The sequence below is a fragment of the Ictidomys tridecemlineatus genome, chromosome 9, assembly GCF_052094955.1.
Source record: "Ictidomys tridecemlineatus isolate mIctTri1 chromosome 9, mIctTri1.hap1, whole genome shotgun sequence".
Taxonomy (NCBI): domain Eukaryota; kingdom Metazoa; phylum Chordata; class Mammalia; order Rodentia; family Sciuridae; genus Ictidomys; species Ictidomys tridecemlineatus.
This window is the reverse complement of record NC_135485.1, coordinates 52,850,106-52,870,985: the sequence shown is the minus strand read 5'-3', so window position 1 is coordinate 52,870,985 and position 20,880 is coordinate 52,850,106. Positions and strand designations below refer to the sequence as shown.

General features: G+C 35.9%; 1 long non-coding RNA gene and 1 other non-coding gene across 11 annotated transcripts in view; both read left to right on the top strand.

The window, feature by feature from the left end:
* Nucleotides 1-20,880, top strand: part of LOC110598920 (uncharacterized) — a 379,394-nt gene that overhangs the window by 216,722 nt on the left and 141,792 nt on the right. The gene's annotated exons all lie outside the window — the stretch shown is intronic.
* On the top strand, nt 13,223-13,355 carry LOC120892472 (small nucleolar RNA SNORA72). The gene has a single exon (XR_005737190.1). It is a non-coding gene; the product is annotated as a small nucleolar RNA SNORA72 (small nucleolar RNA).

The window sequence follows — 20,880 nt, the reverse complement described above, 5'->3', positions numbered from 1 at the left end:
TCTGAGGCCAGCTAGTTACTTAGAAAAATAAATCAGATTGTGCACTTATGATTGTTCTTCATCCTTTTTAATGTCCCTGCCAACAAGGGTTAGAAGTGAATTTATACAATTTAGAAATAGTTGTTTTTATTATACTTCTTTTCACATGTGTGGACAATGGGAATTTAATTTAAAAATTCCTGTGTGTTTGCATTCTAGAAAAGGATTACCTTTTGCCTTTTGTTATTTTGAGTTGGTCCTGGGGTCAGTTGATTTGCCCTTGAGCCTTTTGGATTTTGACATTCTCACATTCAAAGACAATTCATATGGTTTTTCAGACTTTCAGGAAATTAAAATCTAAGTAAAAATTTCTTATAGGTAGCAAACAGACATGAGAAGTGAGAACATGGATTTAAAGGGTTTATTCTATAGACTGGGCCTAAGTGCTGACCCCTCTCTCCCATTTTTTTATGGGGGGTACTCGGGATTGAACTCAGGGGCAATTGACCACTGAGCACATCCCCAGCCCTATTTAGTATTTTATTTAGAGACAGGGTCTCACTGAGTTGCCTAGTACCTTACTTTTGCTGAGACTGGCTTTGAACCTGTGATGCTTCTGCCTCAGCCTCCAAAGCTGCTGAGATTAAAGGCATGAGCTACCACACCTAGCTCAAAGCATTCTGTTAAAAAGCATTTTTCTGAGGACATCTGGTCTTGTCCTGGCTTAAGTTAACAGGATCTGCTATATTCCTCAGCAAAAAACCTTTTATCCACAATAGAAATGTAGGTCCAAAGACTCCAACCAGTCAGCACAGGCCAAGGTGACCCAGAGTTTGCCTTTGGATATTCAGCAGTCTTTTTAACATGTCATTATAAACAGTAAAATTTCCCCTCTGTGGAGTAAGTCCATGGGGACTTGAATGTTTGGTGCAATCCCACTATGAGTCAGAAGTTGAAAGGTAGATCCAGGAAGGATTCTCCAGAAACTTTCCTGGGACCCCCCAGTAAAACTTGTGGGGAGACAAGATGCACTGTCCCCCTCCTCCCTGACAGGACCCATTCTCTCTTTTTCTCCCTTGAAAGTGTCCATTTTTTTTCCCTTTCTCTTCTAATAACCTCTGACCACTTGAAATTCACTTGAAATTCTTCAGGCAAGATTGAAAAAACCTGTGGATTCAGATCCTATTGTCACTTGGACTCCAGTGGTGGATTTTTTTCTGTAACAATTTCCTGATGCTATTCTTTTTCTAAACTTTATTTTACATTCAGTTGCCTATTTTAGACCTTTGGTAAAGTGAAAATATCCCATATCCAGTATAATCCTCTGAGCCAGCTTGCTATGGTTTATGTGTTAAAAATGCCTTAGTTTATATTCTCCTTTCTTTTTGATGGGGTGGGGGGGGGAGGTGGGGTGGGATTCCAACTTTTTCACAAGCTCTGAGACAACTTTTCCAGGACTATGATGTTACCTGCAAATAAACTAGTTGTATTTAACTCTTCACTTAATTCTAATTATTTATAAATGCTAGAACCATCACGTCTTAGTTCTTTGACCTTGAGCAAAACATTAATTCCTCCAGGCTTCAATTTTCTTGTCTATAAAAAGAACTTAACAGCATAACAAACCTTTCAGGGTTGTTACTATGATAAAATGAGATTTCATCAACATATATAGTGCTTAGCACATATAAGCACTTATAAATTTTCAGCTATTACTATTCTGAACTATAAATAGTAACCATGAGAGTACCTTAAATGCAGAGACAAGCTGAATGATACTTCAGCCTCCAGGGTGATCACATTATTCCTTTGATGTTGATTTAATTGTGAAGAGAGGACCCCTGAGTCACACTTGGTCCAATAGAACCTCTTGTGTAGTTATGTTATGTAGTAGCGAGCAATGAGCAGTGAAATGCATGTCAAGGTCATAAGTGTTCTTTAAATTCCTTTAGAGTCTACTTTAAACTACTTTCAAAATAGACGAGAAAGCAATGTGTGATAGTTAATTTGAGGAAATAAAAAGAAGCAAAGTTGCTAATGAGAAAATACAGTCAAAAGAAAAGGATTGATGGGATTAAATCTTGATAGGGTCTGTTGATGCTGATGGGGACCAATGACTAGGAATCAAAGCTAGGAATTATGGCTATAAGGGTCTCTGTCTGGAAAGGAAGATTCCTTTAGTAGCCAGGCACACTAAGGAAACTTCTGACTGGCTGCTGACCCCAGTGCCCACATTGACATGGGATTAACTTGTAGATGAAAGCCCCCTAAATAGGATGGCCTCCTTAACAGTTCAGAGAGGACCAATTCAGGTCAAAAACTCCACTGCCCAACATGAAGGAGGAGTTAAACACCAGAATGGCAAAGAGTACAGAAGGTGGTCCCCAGTTCTCCTGGTAAACAACCAACAGTGATACATTTGGAGACAGCATTGTCTCCTTTGTCATTCTCTGTTCAGAGACAGTCTCTCTCTCTCTCTCTCTCTCTCTCTCTCTCTCTCTCTCTCTCTCTCTCACACACACACACACACACAGTTTGTTTTTACTTTATTTTCACTTATCATAAAGTTCTTTTGGTGTCTGACTAAATTTTCTTTCATGGGAACACAAGAACTGAGGTTTGGAGTTTCAGTTCCCTACTTTTCTGTGACAGTTATAACTTAAATCTTGCTTGAGGGGAAGATTCATTCAGGTCTTTAAAGCTTATGTGTTTGTTTCTATAATAGAAAAGTGAATGAAGTGTACCCCTGTAATGTCAGATTCCTGGGACCCCAATAGACCTCCAGGAGCCGAATCCTATGCAAGCACACAAGAGTCTTTATTGCAAGCTTGAGCCTGGACTCACAACCGTTCCCGATGTAGGGGTCCCAGGGAGTCAGTCCCTGTCCTTTGTTCAGTGAGATTTTATAGGTTTTGGGGGGATCCTCTATGCATCACAACATCACACAGCAAATCATTCCATACTGAGGGAAAATCAAACAACGACTCTTCACATTGATTAAGCACATTCACTGGTGGGAACAAGCTGGGTAGGGGTGATTGGTTAGTACAAGAAGGGGATTCATTTGAACTGATTGGTTTAGGCCACGAGGGTGTATGTGCTAAACATGTTTCCCAACACGTTATCAACCACCATAAACTACTGGGAGGTCATCTGGCATCCCAGGTATTTTCCCTGTCTCAAGCTGATTGGAGGTTGCTAGGGGGGTTGCTATGGGTCCTCACCTGGCCTAACTGAGTCAGGGACACCTGGCGGTGCAGATCTCTCCTGTTATTTACAGACAAACAACTCAGCAGGGTGGGTATGTGCTTAGGAGTGCTCTGTGGGTTTTTTCAAGGACCAGGGTCATGCTCTCTTCCTTGGACAGGCCTTGAGGTAGAAGCTGGTTTCTCAAAAATGGAGTCACTTCAGTTTATCACCCCTTGTATCTGTAAATGTTGCTCTGTTCCCATGTATCTATTATTTTTTTTAGTATATCTATTATTTTATTGGAAGAAAATTAGGCATTACCAATGCCCTATGTCTCTACTCTTTAATCTTTCAGAGCTCAAGTGAGTACAGCACATTGCTTGCTGTTTCTATTTACAAAGATTTTGAATTTGTTTAAAGGATGTAGCTTCCTAGGATCCCAGGTTTATGTGCTGAGTCTTAGGTTTAATTGTTTCTGGAGTTGACCCAGTGACCTATACTTTGCACTCATGTTAATACTGCCGATTATTGATGAGGAGTTCTGCCTCCTCAAAAGTTGACATTTGAACATTAGAGAAGTGCTGAGGCAAGCATATAAAGCAGGTTTTGTTAAAAAAAAAAAAAATATATATATATATATAGTAACACAGACTTCTCCTGGGAGGGAAAAGGGGGCCATAGCTGGTATCCTGGTATCCCAAGAAGTGAGACAGTCCTGCCCCTTTTATACATTTTAGACTTTCTTTTTTATCCTTCCCTCTTTCCCCTTATCTCTTTATCCAATGTAAGTGACTAAACCCAGAGATGCCGGTGGGATGGCCAAGAGGTGAAAAGCAGGTGGGCTGGAAGGGCTAAACTGGGATGATCTGGGGCAGGGAGGGAGAGGCAGCCCAGAGGGCATTAATTAGCAGCTCCCTGTTCGCTCTGGGGGTGCTTAGTTAACAACCTTTGGGAGGGGCAGTACAGTCTGGTAATCTTGGTAATCAAAGCACTCTGGAGGTATTAACATCCTAGCTTCCCAGGGTGGGTCTCCAACTTCCCAGACCCAAACAAGCCTCCATTTTCCCCATCTCACCAGATTACCTATCTACGCTAACTGCTTGTCTTTAATTTTGGCTTCAATGTGAGTTTTAAAATTTAAGTTCCTATATTTCCAAGATCAATTATGTTCTTTAGTGCAGCCTCAGACTCCCTGTTTTTTCCCTGGATTCATTTTTTTCTTTTTCTCTTTCTTTTCTTTCTTTTTTTGTTCTGTGAAGAATCTATAATATTTATTTTACTCCATTCAGAATTTCTTAGTCTTAACAATTTTTATATATTATTTCCATAGTCTTAAAAGTAAACAAACTGAGAAAGACATTTCAGGTCATTTTCGAGGTTATGATCCTTTTGGTTCCTTTGACATCGTATGAAGCTTAGCTGATGGAAGCTTTAACCCAAATTTCATTTTCTTATAATTTTTGACTTCCTCATGTTTACTTTATCAAAGCAAAAATGGTATGGCAAAGTAAAACAGCTAAGTAAGTCTTCATTCTAGACTATTGCTGTGGACAACTTCCCTGAAACAAAAGATGGGAGGGTTTTCAACATTTGTGTGAGTTAGTGGAATAGTAATGGAGATAATGTTAGTGGGAATGTTGAACAATGACAGGAGTCAAGCATGTTGCCTTATTGTGTCTGCAAATGTTATTCTGGGTGATTAGGCCATCTGTGGTTGCTGGTTGATGCTTAATGAAGTTGTTCCTTTTATCCTCTCAAAGAGACTGGGAGATCAGGGTTATTGGGCTCCCAGGTTTTTTAGGAAAACATTCCTGGATTGTAAAGCTGACAACAAGCTTTTTAAAGAGATATACATCTCAAAGGTGTGGGGAAATAATTTACTATTCTAGGTTCTTAAAAGGAATACTATAAGAAAAGGGAGTCAGGGGCTTAGAATCAGGAAGAAATCAGTCTACAGTTGCCAGAAATATGAATTTGTTGTTCAGTCTTATGTTTAAGTATTGCTTATCATTGGGAGCTTTTTTTTTAACGAAACCAATCATATGAATTTATTTTTTAAATTGACACATGAAAACATGAAAGTTACATATACTAGTATATATATTTTTAATTCATTTCCAAATATGTAGGGGACTGATAAAATGTATACAAGGAAAAAATAAGTTTTAAAATGATTTATTGAACAAAAGCTGAAAAAGTAAAAGTGAACAAACTTTTAAAAAGTAAGAAGTAAAAGATGCAGAATTTCTATAATGGTTTCATTTCTGGAGAGGTTAACAGTAAATGCTTGAGGCAATACTGACAAAAATTATGCAAGAAATTTAATGTTGAGAAATAATAAAATCTAGAAGAAATCTTGAGAATTAATTTATAGTGTGATAAATGTTGTCTAGTTGTTTTAAATTTTCTATTTCTATTTCTAATATACTCCATTTTATATAACCCTTTGGAATCCCTCTTGTACTTTCTTTATAGCAGATAATTCTATTTTAGGGCAAATCATGCCTAATTACATGTTTTTTCATTAAAGCATATCTATTTAGGTAGATTGAAGGCCTTGTCCATCATTAGGGTTACCTTGGATTGATTTGATTCACTTTTAACAACAACAAAAAATCTAAAATACAATTTGAAAACATATTTCAGCAATCCTGTCTCTGAAATAGTTTTAGATTTGCTCCTTTTATCTTAGAGGATTTTTTGTTTGTTTTTATTGTTACTGTTGTTGTTTTGCTTGTTTAAGGTACTGAGAATTGAACCCAGAGCCTCGGGCAAGTGCTCTATCACTGAGTTCTCCTTCTGCTCTAGAGTTTTAGATTGTGGTTGTATAATCTACATTAGGTTTCATTATATTGTATCTCAAGTCTATGAAATTTTTTAAATTCTATTTCTTATATACAACTAATAAAATATATCCTCATTTTCATCTGGACTTAGAGTAGTCAAGAAAAACTACTTAACAATTTCTTGATTGTGACTTACTCATTCTTATGTTTGAGCTTATATACATGACAATTTCCCTAAATGAAGTACTTCTGGGTCAGTGTTTTTACACTTGTTACTTCTTCAGACAGCACATACCTCCACACCACCTGGAAATCTTGTTCCAGATTCTAGAATGGTAGAGCTCAGTGATCATTATTTTTAAAAAGAAGCCAAGTGACTGTGATTTGACCATCTATTCAACTATCTTCTGAGACACTCACCTAGAATCCTACGTTTTCTCAGAGTTGGCTTAAGCATAAAGGCATTTGGATTAGTTTTGGTTTTGCTATCCTATATTCTGAATATGAGCATAGTCTTTACCTTCAGTATCCTTCTGTGTGAAATTAATTAATAACTTCTTTCATAGAATTACAAAATCAAAATTTAGTCAGATTACAAGTAATTAGCTATTCATTGTTCAAGGTGTTTTGGCCCTATTGATTTTTTTTTTTTTTTTTTTTGGTACTAGGGAGTGAAGCTAGAGGTGCTTAACCACTATGTCACATCCCCAGCCATTTTTTATATTTTATTTAGAGACAGGTCTCGCTGAGTTGCTTAGGGCTTTGCTAAGTTGCTGAGGCTGGCTTTGAACTCATGGTCCTGTTGCCTCAGCCTTCTGAACCTCTGAGATTATATGCATGTGCCACTGCACCCAGCTTGAATTTCTCTATCTAATTCTTTCAATGTATTTATCTGTTAATTGAGATGCACCTTTGCATTGTTTTAACTATGAGGAAGTAGTGCGAATGTAAGTTGTCAGATTATTGGCTAGAGTTGTAGTGGCAGGAGGTGGTAATGTGCTGCTGGTAACAGTGGAAGTGGCTTTAGCTGTATTTGAGACTGTATTTATGGTGATGGCAGTCATGGTTCTCTCACTAGAGTTGTAGTTTCAGTAGTTGAAGAATCAGGTTCAGCAGTGAAGTTAGGAGTAACTGGGATTGTTGTGGCAGTACCTGGTGCTCTGGTACTGGCAATAGTCGTGCCACCTGAGACTGTTGGTGTGGACTCATTGATTGTGAAGGTTACAACTATTGCAGTGGTAGCTGTCAAGGAGTGGTAGTTGTAACTGAAACAGTTGTAGCAGTAACAGCCATAGATGTGGTTCCTGCTTTTAAGGTTGTGGAATTGGCTGAAGGGGTTGTGGCATCAGTGGGTGAAGTTGTGGCATCTTTAGGTGGAGTGGCAGCAGCTTCTGTGGTGGTTGTGTTACCTGCTTGTTGAGTGGAAGCCTCCTCTCCTGGAGTTGTAGCTGTAGAAACCTGGGTGATGTTTTCACCTGGACTTGTCAAGACAGGAGTTTGTGCAGTAGAGGCAGAAGTTACAAAGGTTGAAGTGGTAGTACGTTGTTCAGTTGTGGCAGTAACTACTACAGTTGTGTTGGCAGCAGCAGAAGTGTCACTGGAGGTTGTATCTATTCCTGAGGTTGGGGTAATCGTTCCCTGAAATGCTGTGGTTGAGGATCCATCAGTTGTGGTAGAGTTGGCAGTGGATGTGAAGTCTGTTTCTGAGATTGTGGAGTCACTTGTACCACTTGTGAACCCATCAAGTGGTATTGTAGTGGAAGCGGCTGACTCAGTGGTTGTGTTATCTACTGTTTGGGTGGTAGTTGCATCCGCAGGTGTGACTGTAGCACTTGATGCAGCTGTGGTGGCAGTGCCAGTTGCACTAGTAGTTGTAGAACTTGGTGCAGCTGTTGTGGTAACTGATGCAGTTGTAACAGAACTAGAAGAAGCAGAGGTAGAAGTTTTAGGTATTTCTGTGGTAGTAGAAGCAAGGGGTGTAGCTGCACTGGCTGATGATAAGGTAGTACCACTTGAGGTGTTATCAATCACTAGGGTTGTAGAAGGGGTTGTGGCTCCAACAGGTGTGGGGGTTGTGGCTGTAGCAGTGGTGGCAGTGATGACAGGAGATGTGGTACCTGTGTGTGCTGAAGTTGTAGCAGCAGTTTGAGTGATGGAATCATCTGTGGCTGGGAGGGTGACTGTTGTGCTTGCCTCAGTTTCTAAGTCGTTTGTGGTAAAATCAGATGCAGTGACAGAGGCAGAGGCTAGGAGGGTTGTGGAGATGTCCCCTGGATTTATGGAGACTGTGGTGCTGAATTCAGTAGTTACTTGGACTGTGGGTTCTGCCGAAGGTCCTGCTGAAGTAGCTGCAGAAGCTGCTGCAGTTGTGATGGAGGCAGGCTCTGTGGATGCAGCTCCTATTGTTGAGTTAGTGGCTGATATCAAGGTTGTGGTGGCAGTCACATGAGATAGAGTTTCCGGTGAGCTGGTTGTTGCATCTGATCTCTTGGTGGTAGAGGTACTTGCATTAGTTGAGGCAACTGATATAGATGTTTTGCTATTGGCTATAGTACTAGTGATAGTGACCAAATTAGTAGTAACTCTAGGTGCAGCAGTACTCAAGGTATCATTTAAGTCAGTTGGCTTAGTTGTAACGCCTGTTGGAGTTGTCTGAGGTATTGGCTTATGGCAGGGTGGTTTATGAGATGTGTGAGGTTGGTGGTGAGGATGTTCATGGAGATGTGGGCCATTTGGCCTTGGGTACTTATGAGGTTTATTTGGCCATGAACAAGAATGTTTAGTTTTATCAAATGGAAATTTAGCAAGTCCGCATGAAGGAGATTTAGATGGAACTGAAGGATGAGAATGTGATGGAAATGGTTTTTTGATTTTCTGGAAAGGTTTCTCTTTCCTTTGTGTATACTTTTTCTCTACAGCCTGAATAGATTTAGATCCTTTTGATTTAGATAACTCTAATTTCTTTTTGGCAAGTGCAGACTTCCTTTCTTTAGATTGCTTTACAAATTTGTCTGCTAAGGGAGGTGGTCTTTTTACCCCTTGAAGGGATTTAAGCTGATTTTTATCCTTCTTAGAAGATTTAGATAGTTTATTTTTAGACTTGCTTAGTCTGTTATTTGCTGTTAGAGGTGGGGATGGTTTTATAGATTTAGTATTTGCAAGATGTGTTTTTGCAGACTTTATACCTGCTACAGGCAATTTCTGCTGATTTTTGGCAGGTACAGATATCTTTTGGATTTTCTTCTTGGCTGGAGAACTTTCTGGACCTGATTTAGTTTCACTGAATGGTTGTTTGGCAAGTGTTAGTTGATTTTTTGTAGGGTTTTTCAGAGTTTTTCTGCTTGTTTCAGATATTTTTGGCTTTGTAGGTAACTGACCTACTTTAAGTGCTTTAGACTGATTTACTTGCTTCTTGGCAGGTGCAGAAAAGGGGTTTTGGGCTTTCTTTAACATTCTGGTTTCAGCTGTAGATGTTTTCTTTTTTGTTTTATCTGTTCCTGGCTGAACGAGGTTTTCCTTTGCAGATATAGGTGTTATCTTTTTGGATTTAGTTAGACTTTTGTCTTTGGCTTTGAAAGCTGTCCTTATTGATGTTGTCTCAGTAGATCCTTTTTTGACTGGAGCTATCTCATTATTTTGCTGATTGAGAGTTTTCTTTCTGGTTAAAGCTTTTTCAGGGATTGATTTAACTGTTGATGCCTGATTTAAGTTTTTCTTGTCAATTAAAGGAAGAATTCTGTTAGATTTAATTGGTTGTTTCCTTTCGGACTTAGATGATTGGTTTTTGGTTGATGTAGATAAGGTTTTTTTTGAAGTTTCTAGTGGTTTTTTCTTAGGTAGAGATATTTGGGGAGCTTCTCTAATTGTAGATAGTGGTAACTGAAACTTAGAAGGTATTGACTTAGCAAGTGTTGATTGGCCAGATTTTTTCTTCTCACCTGGTGTTCTAGAATCTGAGGGTAACTGGCCACCTGCTTTGTTTGGCAGTACAGAAAGGGATGCAGCCCTGGCAGGTAGAGGCTGTGATTTTTGAGTATTGAAAAGTGATGATGAAGCCCTCAGGGGTGACCTATGGACAGCTGGGTCAGAAGCATGAGAATAGGCTTGAGGTTTCCTAATGAACTGGGTAGATGGAGATCTGCTTTGTGATGGCCTGATGGGTGAGCTTCGGATGGGTTGACGGTTGCTTGTCTTTTCTGCATGGTGCCTTGATTGTTGGCTTTCACTGAACTGCAGTGGAAGAACAGATGATATCACCAAGTGAGACACTAAATCAATTATTGGTTTTCATTTTTATTTTAGTTAGGGTACTTGTCTGCTGTTTGAATTGAAAAATGTTTTAAGTGTATTTAAATTTAGAATAAATTGACATATAAATTCATAATAGAATGAGGTGAGGGAATAGAAAATCTCAGGCCTTACCTCCACTGAAAGTTCAACTAGCAACCAACCATTTATGAACTGGCAAATCTTGGAAACAAGCCTTAAGCTACTCACATTATCCACAAAAATTAATCTAAACTGAATTAAAAGTGTTAGAATAATAGTCTTACTGTGAACATGCTACCCTTTCCTTTCCCCAGGTTGACAGTGTCAAACAGAGAGAAATTCCCTGGGGCCCACATAGTTTCAAAAGGGGATAAAAAATGGTCTCCTACTTTCCTGGCTTTCACTGAATTTTCTGGTAGGCTGTTCTGGCCTCACTTCATAGGGAGCCCAGGTACTAAGGGCATAGCTAGATCACTTTTTGGGTCAACAAGGAGTTTGAACTTATAGTGGCCAGCACATGGCTCTTAGGTGCTGCCTCTGTTTTTCTGCTAGCTATGACATCTCATCAGACACCATCCAACTGTGTAGCACACTTGTAAAATTGAGCTGGTTGCTTTCAAAACATGATGGAGATTTCAACCTGCTTTGGATCCCTAGAGAGTTAGTTTCCACATTCAGCTTCAGAATCCACTGCAAGCATCACCCCTGCTCCCCGCCACACCCAGATCCTTGCTTTCATGCATTTTGAAAAGAATGGGTCTATACTCAAGCCAGGAGGTCAAAGAGTGGCTCACATTGGCCAAAAGGCTACTTCAAAGCTCTGCCCAGGTAGGGAGATGTCTGTCTCCACTTATTTCAAAGAAGTGTAAGGGATAGAAAGAGCAGCTAAGCTCAGCCCAAAAGCCTTCCCTAAGGCCTTATCCAATCAGAGATTTGCTCACTTCTATGTACTTTGGAGAATTGTAGGGTAAACATGATTCTTCTAGAAAGCCAAATAGACTTCATTCAGCCAAAACCTACCTGATGACCCCATATATAGAGAGAGACAAAAATAGTCATGCATTTCTCCAGAGCATAGTCTCTGCCCATCCCAAGCAGTGATTCTGACTAACTTCAGACCCCAACCTTTAGCTCTGTACAACTGCAGATCCCAAATAGCAGAATCACCCAGCCATGGAATATATTCTGTAACTAGCCTGACTGAAGGCTATTACAGTACCCAGCCAGTGACTCTGCCTGATAGCAGATTTTCTAGCCAGTACTAGCAACTCCATCTGACATCAGAGAAAAGACAGTAGCCCAACCAACAAGGGAACCCACAACAAGCTCCTTTTGAACCATAGGATAAATAATGAAGATCTTTCTCTGCTAAAGATGGATGTAAATGTCACAAGAGATAGCTTTCTTCTCAAATGGGCAAACAATAATGCAGGGAAATAAGAATCATGAATATTTAATAGAAGAACATAACAAAAACAGAAAGAATTCAAAGCATTTCACTACAGAAAATCATCTAATCACAAAGCAAGACAGCAAGAGAGGAAGAAACATAATATCTACAGAACAACCAGAAAATAATTAGCAAAATGATCATGATAAATCCTTGCCTTAATTAGCAAAATGGTCATGATAAATCCTTGCCTATCAAAAAGTTACTTGGAATGTAAATGGATTAAATTATCCAATAAAAAGGAATAGAATGACAGAATGAATAAGAAACAGAAATAAAATACAAAAATCAACTTTGTGATGCCTACAAAAGAAACTCACCTCACTTTAGACTGTAAGTGAAGGAATGAGTAAAAGATATTAAGCACAAATGAAAACCAAAAGAACATGGATATCTACAATTTTATTATGTAAAACAGATTTTACACTAAAAACTGTAAGATAGACACAAAAAGGAGGTTATATAATGAAAAAGGAGTAATTTACCAAGAAGATATAATGATTATAAACATATATGTGTGCTCATAGTAACATACAAACATATAAAGCATACGTTAATAGATCTGGATGGAGCAATAGATTGCAATGCCATAATAGTAGGGAACTTTAATTCCTCACCTTTAGGAATGGACAGATCATTAAGATGTAAAACTGATCAGGAATCGTTGCACTTTAACAACAACTTTAGACCAAATGGATGTAATAGACAATTATGGAACATTCCATCCAATAACAACAATTTTTTTCAAGCACACAAGAAACATTTTCCCAGATAAAATTATATGTCAGACCACAAAATAAGTCTTAGCAAATTTAAGAAAATCAAAATCATATCAAATATCTTTTCTGACCACAATGATATAAAACTAGAAATCCATAATCAGAACAATTTGGAAAATTCACAAATACATGCAAATTAAATAACATGCCCCTGAACAACCAATGGGTCAATGAAAAAGTTAAGAAGAAAATTAAATTAAAATAATATCTTGAGACAAAAAAATTAATACACAGTGGATTAAATTATCAAAACTTGTGGGATGCAGCAAAATCAGTTATAAGATAAAAGTTTACAGTAATAAATGCCTACATAAAAAGGAAGATCTTAAACAAAAATTTAATCCTCAAGGACTTAGAAAAACAATAAATTAAGCCCAAAGTTAGCAGGAGGAAGAAAATAAAAATTTTTCTTTCTGAACAGAAATAAATAGAGACTAGAAAACAATATAAAAATCAACAAAGAGTTGGTTATTTGGAATGACAAACAAAATAGCTAAAACTTTAACTTGTCTAAGAAGAAAAGAACAGACACTCAACTAAATAAAATGAGAAATAAGAAATATTGCAACTGAAACCACAGGAATACAGCTGAAAGATCATAGACCAGTATGAACAACAGATTTTATAACCTAGAAGAAATGGATAAATTCCTAGATACACACAATCACCAACACTACATCATGAAGAAATTGAAAATCTGAACAGACCAGTAATGAGTCAGGAAAATTTGAATTAATAACAAAACATCTCCTATCAAAGAAAAGCATGGGCTGTGAATATTTTTCCTGTTCTGATTTTGTGATAATCAGAACAGGCTAAACATACACCATATTGAGACCATGCATTTGTCCCAGAGACCTAGTTCTTTTCCTATGTGTGGTTTTATAAATGCTAGCAATAAACCAAGTCAGCTTATATTTGATCAACTTTAAGAAAAATAACATTACAGCTGGTACAATAACTTGTAAGTTATCAGTGCTAATTTGCAGACTTGTCTAAGGAATACATAATAAATCCATGCATATGCTCAACTAATTTTTGCTAAATTTTCCAAGAATACACAATGGCAAAAGGAGTCTCATTAATAAATGATGTGGAGGACACTGTATGTCCACAGACACAGGAATGAATGACACTCTTATTTCATATACAAAATATAAATTTCCCTACAACCAAAGTAGGTAAATTTTGTGACTACCAGTTGCCATTAAATAAATTGTAAAATTATTATATTTTTATTTTCTAGAAAAAAATAATAGTTAATCACAGAATCTGATGACTTCACTTCTGGATTCTACCAAATCTTTATAGGACAAGTATTCAAACTTCTCAAGCTCTTCCAAAAAAATCAAAGAGGAAATACTTCCAAACATTGTTTAGGAGGCTAGGATATACTTGATATCAAAGTCAGACAAGAATATTACAAGACAATAAAATTATGGTCCAGTATTTCTAATGAACATAAATAAAAAATCCCCAACTATCAATCTGAACTACACAAAATATTAAAAAATAATTCACCAAGATCAAGTGGAATTTATCCTTGGTATGCAAAGATGATTCAACATATGCAAACTAATAAATTTGATATAGAAGAAATGTATCTTAACATGATAAAATCTGTATTTATGATTGTATTTAATGGGGAAAAATTAAAAGCCTTTCTCTCATACTTGCAACAAGACAAAGATGCACACTCACCACTTTTATTAACCGTAGGGTGGGAAGTCCTTGCCAGAAAAGAAAGAAAAAGTAAGTGTTGCTGTTTGCTGATGACATGACTTTATATTTAGAAAATCCTTAAGGATCCTCAAAAATCTCTTAGAAACTGATAATGAATACATAAAAGTTACAGGATAAAAATAAAAATAAAAAAATCAGAAGCATTTCAATATGCTAACAATTGGCTATTTGAAAAGAAATCAAGAGAGTGGTCTCATTTATATACAGTTACAAAAATACTTAGGGATAAATTTAATCAAGGAGGTGACAGGACTGAAAACCGTAAACATTGGTGAAAGAAACTGAAGAAGACAGAAAAAAATGAAACGATATTCCATGTTTGTCCAACGGAAGAATTCATATTGTTAAAATTTCTGTACTGCCTGAAGCAATCTACAAACTTAATGAAATCCTTATAAAAATACCAATGTTATTTTTCATAGAAATAGATAACCAATCTTAAAATTCATGTGGATCCACAAAAAAAGCTCAAATAGACAAAGTAATCATAAACAAAAAAGAGTAAACTTGATGGCATCAGATAACTTTATTTGAAATTATACTACAAAGTAATACAATGACAGCATCATGATACTGGCATAAAAGTAGAGCCAGAGACCAAGCAACAGGATATAAATCCCAGAAATAAACCCATGCATATGCTCAATTAATGTTTGCTAAAGTTTCCAAGAATCCACAATGGCAAAAGGAGTCTCATTAATAAATGATGTGGAGGACACTGTATGTCCACACACAGAGGAATGGAATGACACTCTTATTTCATATACAAAATGTAATTCAAAATGGATTGAAGAATGAAATGTAAGCCCTGAAACTGTAAAACTACCATAAGAAAATGTAGGTGGTCAGATATGTCACATTGGTCTGGGCAATGATTTTAAACTTGACCCCAAAGTGCAGACAATAAAAATAAAGATTAAATAAATGGTATTACATCACACTAAAAAGTTTCTGTGTAGTCCGTGAAACAATTAGCAGATTGAAAAGATGATCAGTAGATTGAGATAAAATATTTCTAAGCCATACATCCAAGAAGGGGGTAATCTTCAAATATATAAGGGTCTAAAACAACTCAATAACAAGAAAACGGCTCAATTAAAAAATGGACAAGTGACCTGGATAGACATTTTTTGAGAAGATATATAGGTGGGCAATAAAATGTTTAACATTGCTAATCTTTAAGGAAATTCAAATTAAAATCATATTGTAATAAACTTCGAATTTATCAGAATGGTCATTATCAAAAAGATGAAAGATAGTGTTGGTGAGGATGCAGAGGATTTCTTGTGCACTGTGGTGGGAATGTAAATAGAACAGTCATTATGGAAAACTATTTGAGGTTCCTCAAAAAATAAGAATAAAAATAGAATTATCACATGACCCAGAAGTACCATTTCTGGACATTTACCCCAAAGACTTGTAATTGGTGAATAGAAGAAATGTCTGATTTCTATTTTTAATAGCCAAGTTAAGGAATCAACCTAAGAGCCCATTGACAGATAAATGGATGAAGGCAATGTGGTGTATGTACCCAGTGGAATAGTTTTCAGCTTTAAAAAAGAAGGTTCTGTCCTCTGTGACAATGTTGATGGAATTGAAGACTATTGTTCTAAGTAAAACAATTCAGGCACAGAAAGACAAATACTGTATATTCTCACTTTTTTGTGGAATCAAATTAATCAAACTAATAGAATCAGAAAGTACACTGATGGTTATAAGGAGTGAGGGGGTGAGTAAAATCAAGAGACAATGGCCAACATACAAAATCTCAGATAAAATTATAAGTGGGGTTTTATTAAGAACTATTTTTTTATTAAGATCTATTGAACAGCATGATGAATATAGTTAATAATAGAACATTAGCGTTTCAAAATTGCTAAGAGTAAAAAATTCAAATGCTTGCACTACAAAAAATTGTATTTGAGGTGATATGTTAATTAGCTTGACTTATTATTTCAAGTTGTATTAATAAATAATAACATCACTTTTTACCCCATAAAGATATATGTTATTGTCAATATATGATGAAGTTTTAAAAATTAAAATAATGGGGCAAAATATGTTTAGACAAAGAACCTTGTAATTACTTGAATATTTACTAAAAAAAACCTTTTATTTAACTATAAAAATGAAATTTGGGGAAATCAAATTAATTGGTTTGGTATAATATTTCCATTAAATATATTAAAACCTATTTTAAATTTAGACTGTGGAGTAAAAAATTACTATCATGTTCTTAATAAATTAACAAGAACCACACAGTAAAACATCACTCAAATTTCAATGAAAGTATTACAGCTAAACTCTGATTTAGAAACTATACAAAAGAGGGAGATTTGATGCTGAATTCAGAAAATTAAAAAAAATCAATTTCAATGGTTTTTATTGCTTATAAAAGCTTTCAGTTTTTTTAAGAGAGAGAGAGAGAGAGAGAGAGAGAGAGAGAGAGAGAGAGAGAGAGAGAGAGAGAGAGAGAGAGAGAATTTTTTAATATTTTTTCGTTTTCGGCGGACACAACATCTTTGTTTTTATGTGGTGCTGAGGATGGAACCGGGCTGCACGCATGCCAGGCGAGGGCGCTACCACTTGAGCCACATCCCCAGCCCCAGCTTTCAGTTTTATTGCCTATAAACTTTTCTCTCGGGTATCAATTGCCATGGGCAAACATCTACCAGGAAATTATAGTGATGACATAAGGCAGAACGTATTTTGGAATAAAGAATGGTAGACTAAATGACACTGACAGACATTTCAAGAGTAATTATAATTCCTTTTTTTTTTTAAAGAGAGAATTTTATTATTTATTTTTTAGTTTTCGGCAGATACAACATCTTGGTTTGTATGTGGTGCTGAGGATCGAACCCAGGCAGCACGCATGCCAGTCTGGCACGCTACCGCTTGAGCCACATCTCCAGCCTAAGAGTAATTATAGTTCTAAACAAATTGTTTAGTGTGTCCACTGATCAAAAAGAAATATAAGGAGCTAGGGAAGTCAGTAATTTAATAAAAAGAAAAGGAAGTTTTTCTTTTTTTAACTGCAAGAGATGTAAAAGCTATAATATTCTGGAGACACAGGGCTTACTCAGAATAGTAAATCAAATCTAGTTGCACAAATCATGTGTCAAATGGGTCAAAAAATGTGATTGTTTACTCTAGGTATTAATAGAAAAGACCATCTTCCCTGTCATTGTTTTCTTGTCTTCAGTGGAAGAATATATTACAACTTTTGATCATAAGAATATGAATATTAAACCTAGAGGTTGAGTGAAAAACAAATTTAAGAAATGAGTAAACTCATCTCTTCCTTGCACATTCAGAGTGAAACTTTCTTCAAATAGAGGTGATGGGTGGACTTGGGCATTAAGAAGAAGTTCTAATATTTCAATGTAAATTTAGTTCTATTCCTCCAAATTTATTTGAAGATTTTCTCAGACCTTAGCTTTCTTAACTAATAGTCATGCCCTCTTTGGATTTTTTACCTCTCTCTGTTTCTTTATTTTCTGTCTATCTCTCCCTTTCCCTTGCTTCTTTTCTTCAAATTCCAGGTGATTTTTAAATAGACATGTTTCTATGTATGTTGGAAGAAAACGATAATTGTTCCTGTTTCTTTTTATTTATGCAAGTATGTCCTGTTTTTAAATACGCAATGCCTTGATCTCATTTTAAGCCCCATCTCAGTGTTAGGTAAGTCTTTAATTTTATGTTGTTCTTTGATTTTCAAATATTTCTAAAATTTTACCTGAAAACAAATGGCAAAAGTCAGAAGGAGTTCACTTAGCATTGAAGCCTTCATCCTGTCCTTTTAGAACCTATGAAAAACAAGAGAGATAATTTGCCAAATGCTTGACAATGAGAGAATTGTCATATTTTAAGAAACATCCAAGGGATACAAAATAAAAATTTGGTGGCAATTTTAAGAGAATAATTAAAAACATGTTTCTTAGGTTAAACTCAAAATGTGGATGTGAAATTAAAATATACACTAATTTTAAAGTTACCATTTTTTATAACTTTTAAAAAATAAGTTATTTCCATTTAGTTTTCTGAGATTAGTATTTTTGTTTAAATTCTCACCTAAGAATTTTATCTTTGATTAGGAATTATACCTAGGAATCTTCATAATTATCCATCATCCACTTACTGCACACATAAATATCAGACATATACACACATCCTTCTTGTCCTCCTCTCCCCAAACTGCATTCATTAAGGGAAACTGCATCAATTGTAGCATAAAGAGAGTTCTAAAAAGGTGTATGGTGTGCTATTTGACTTCAGAGGTCAACTCAATGGAACTCAGCTTCTGGAAGCCTGATGTGGGAAATGATACCCCATGTATTATTATGTTACAAGAACAGCTTCTATGAAATCTTGAAATTCTGTGATATTATTTGACTCTCTTCTTCCTTCTAGTTCACATATTTTAGTCATAAGATTCTATGCATGTTCTTCTATAATTATTTTATAAAAGATCATTGAATATTTTGCTTATTGATAACTCATTGTTAGATGATGGACACATCACGATTAAAGTTTTTAAATAATTAAGTCTTTCTGATCTGTGCTACTACAATTTTGAACAATACAGTGTTGCTCCATCTAATACTAGATAGTTCTACGGGTGGAAAGTATGCAGTGTTTCTATGGTGCCAAATTATTGAGATGGGTATGTACAACAAAGGTTTTCTGGTCCTAGAATTTTGAGAAAGGAAATGGAAAATAAAAGAAGTCTGTATCTATCTTAGGAATGACCCTAGGGAAGTAGCATAATGAGTTTCAGAAAGTCTATAGTAGCATGTGAGAATGGTTGCAGGACCCTAAGTTTCTCTGGCCTTGGTGCAAAAGATCAACGTTTAGAATCATCATTAGAAAATCTCTGAAACACAGTATTTCAATCTGAGTCTGAACTGAATCAATTTACATGAGCTTTTCACATGAAACAGAAAAATTTTCAGCGTCCCCATTTCAGTGAGTGGCATGATAGTGGACTGGTGGTGTAGTTCAGAATTCTGAGTCAGTGGTGATGACTCCCCAGATCTTCACCAATCACTGAACTCTCTAGGTACTTTACCTCCTAGACCTTATGAATGAGTTCACTTCTATTGTCTCCACTAGCATCCTCCAATCCAAGTTAAGATCATATCTCCTCTGGGCCATTTCTTAACTCCTCAAACAGTTATGTGCTGGGTACTGTTTGGGGAGACAGAGATTATAGGACGAAGAATACAGTGTCGCTGATCAATTATTGTAGTTTTTGTTCTCATGAATACCAAAATGGTTTCTTAACTGACTCATAAGCTTGCTTTCAATCAACACTACAGTCATTATGGCTCTTATAAAATATGAATCTATTATTCTAGACTCCTGGTTAAAACCTTTCATTGGTTTTCCATTGATTGTTATTTTAAACCTAAATAAATAAATAGAATATCATCAAGTGGCTTATAAGGCCCTTTGTAGCCCTTCACTCACTGTTTTTGTTTTGTTTTGTTTTGTTTTTTAGTCACATCTTTCTAATATACATCATGGATGTATATGTGTGTGTGTGTTTGTGTTTGTAATACTCTTTTCTTCCTCAGTCTTTTTAACTTTAACGTTCTACAGCAACAACTGAATTAAGGCTTTTTATCCCACCTACACATTGTAACAACTCCAATCAAATTAGCTGATGACATGTTTATTGTTAGAGATAATGCTTATCTTACAGGATGAAATTCTCTCTAGTGTTTAATAAGGAGCTGTTCCCTCTTCTTATCCTGGCTTTGTACTTCTTTAAAATTCTTTCTTAATTTCCTTCTTTTCTCTTTTTCTTTAATGTTTTAATATTAGTTCTCTTTCCTTCACTCTATGGTATTATTCCTGCAGTCAGTTGGAAATGGCATCTGAATTTTTTTGACCAAGATTTGTATATCAGCTCTTTTGTGGGCATCTTTGGTTGTGCCATTGCACTTTTAACTGACCTGTCCAAAATTGAATTCATAATATCCTCTAACCTCTTCTTGACTAAGAAAGCAAACATTAATACAGAAAAGAAGACAAAAAAATAGTAAATGTGCCCTAGAGAAATTGGCACTATTCATGCAATTACCTTGAGTTGAGAGTCTCCTTTGGATCTTGGTCAGGACTTGCTTCTTAATGACCCATCAGTAATTCTAAGACTTGATTCCCACAAATGTAAGGAGAAGTAATTGAAAGATTCTTGCATCTAATAAAGCAATTATGCCTTCTTGTGCCCCTCCTACTCTTCTCCTATTGGTTAAGGTAGGGGAAAAAAACAATTGTGTATATGGATTAAGTTTAATCCTGAAGAATTTACCCTTTGAGATTTTTCTCTTCTAGAAACATTGCAAAGTCTTTTACTTGGAAGGGATAAGGATGAAATTTCATTGTTAAAAAATTTATAAATTAATACTATGGGTTTTGGCTAGGTTTATCACAGATTTTGAGAAAATTAGGTTTTCTTATTAGTAGTTATAGAAACTTGGTTTCTTATTGGTAATTATAGAAAAATTTATATATTTTCAAGTACCTCAAATATTTTAGGATTTGGTCAACTACATTTTTATAGTTTGCTTCAATATTCTAAAGTTTAACAATCAAATAGATCAACATTGAAATAATTGGAGGATGTAAATAATTTAAATAATTTCCACCATTGGGTCAAAGATATTTAAGCTTTTAAATT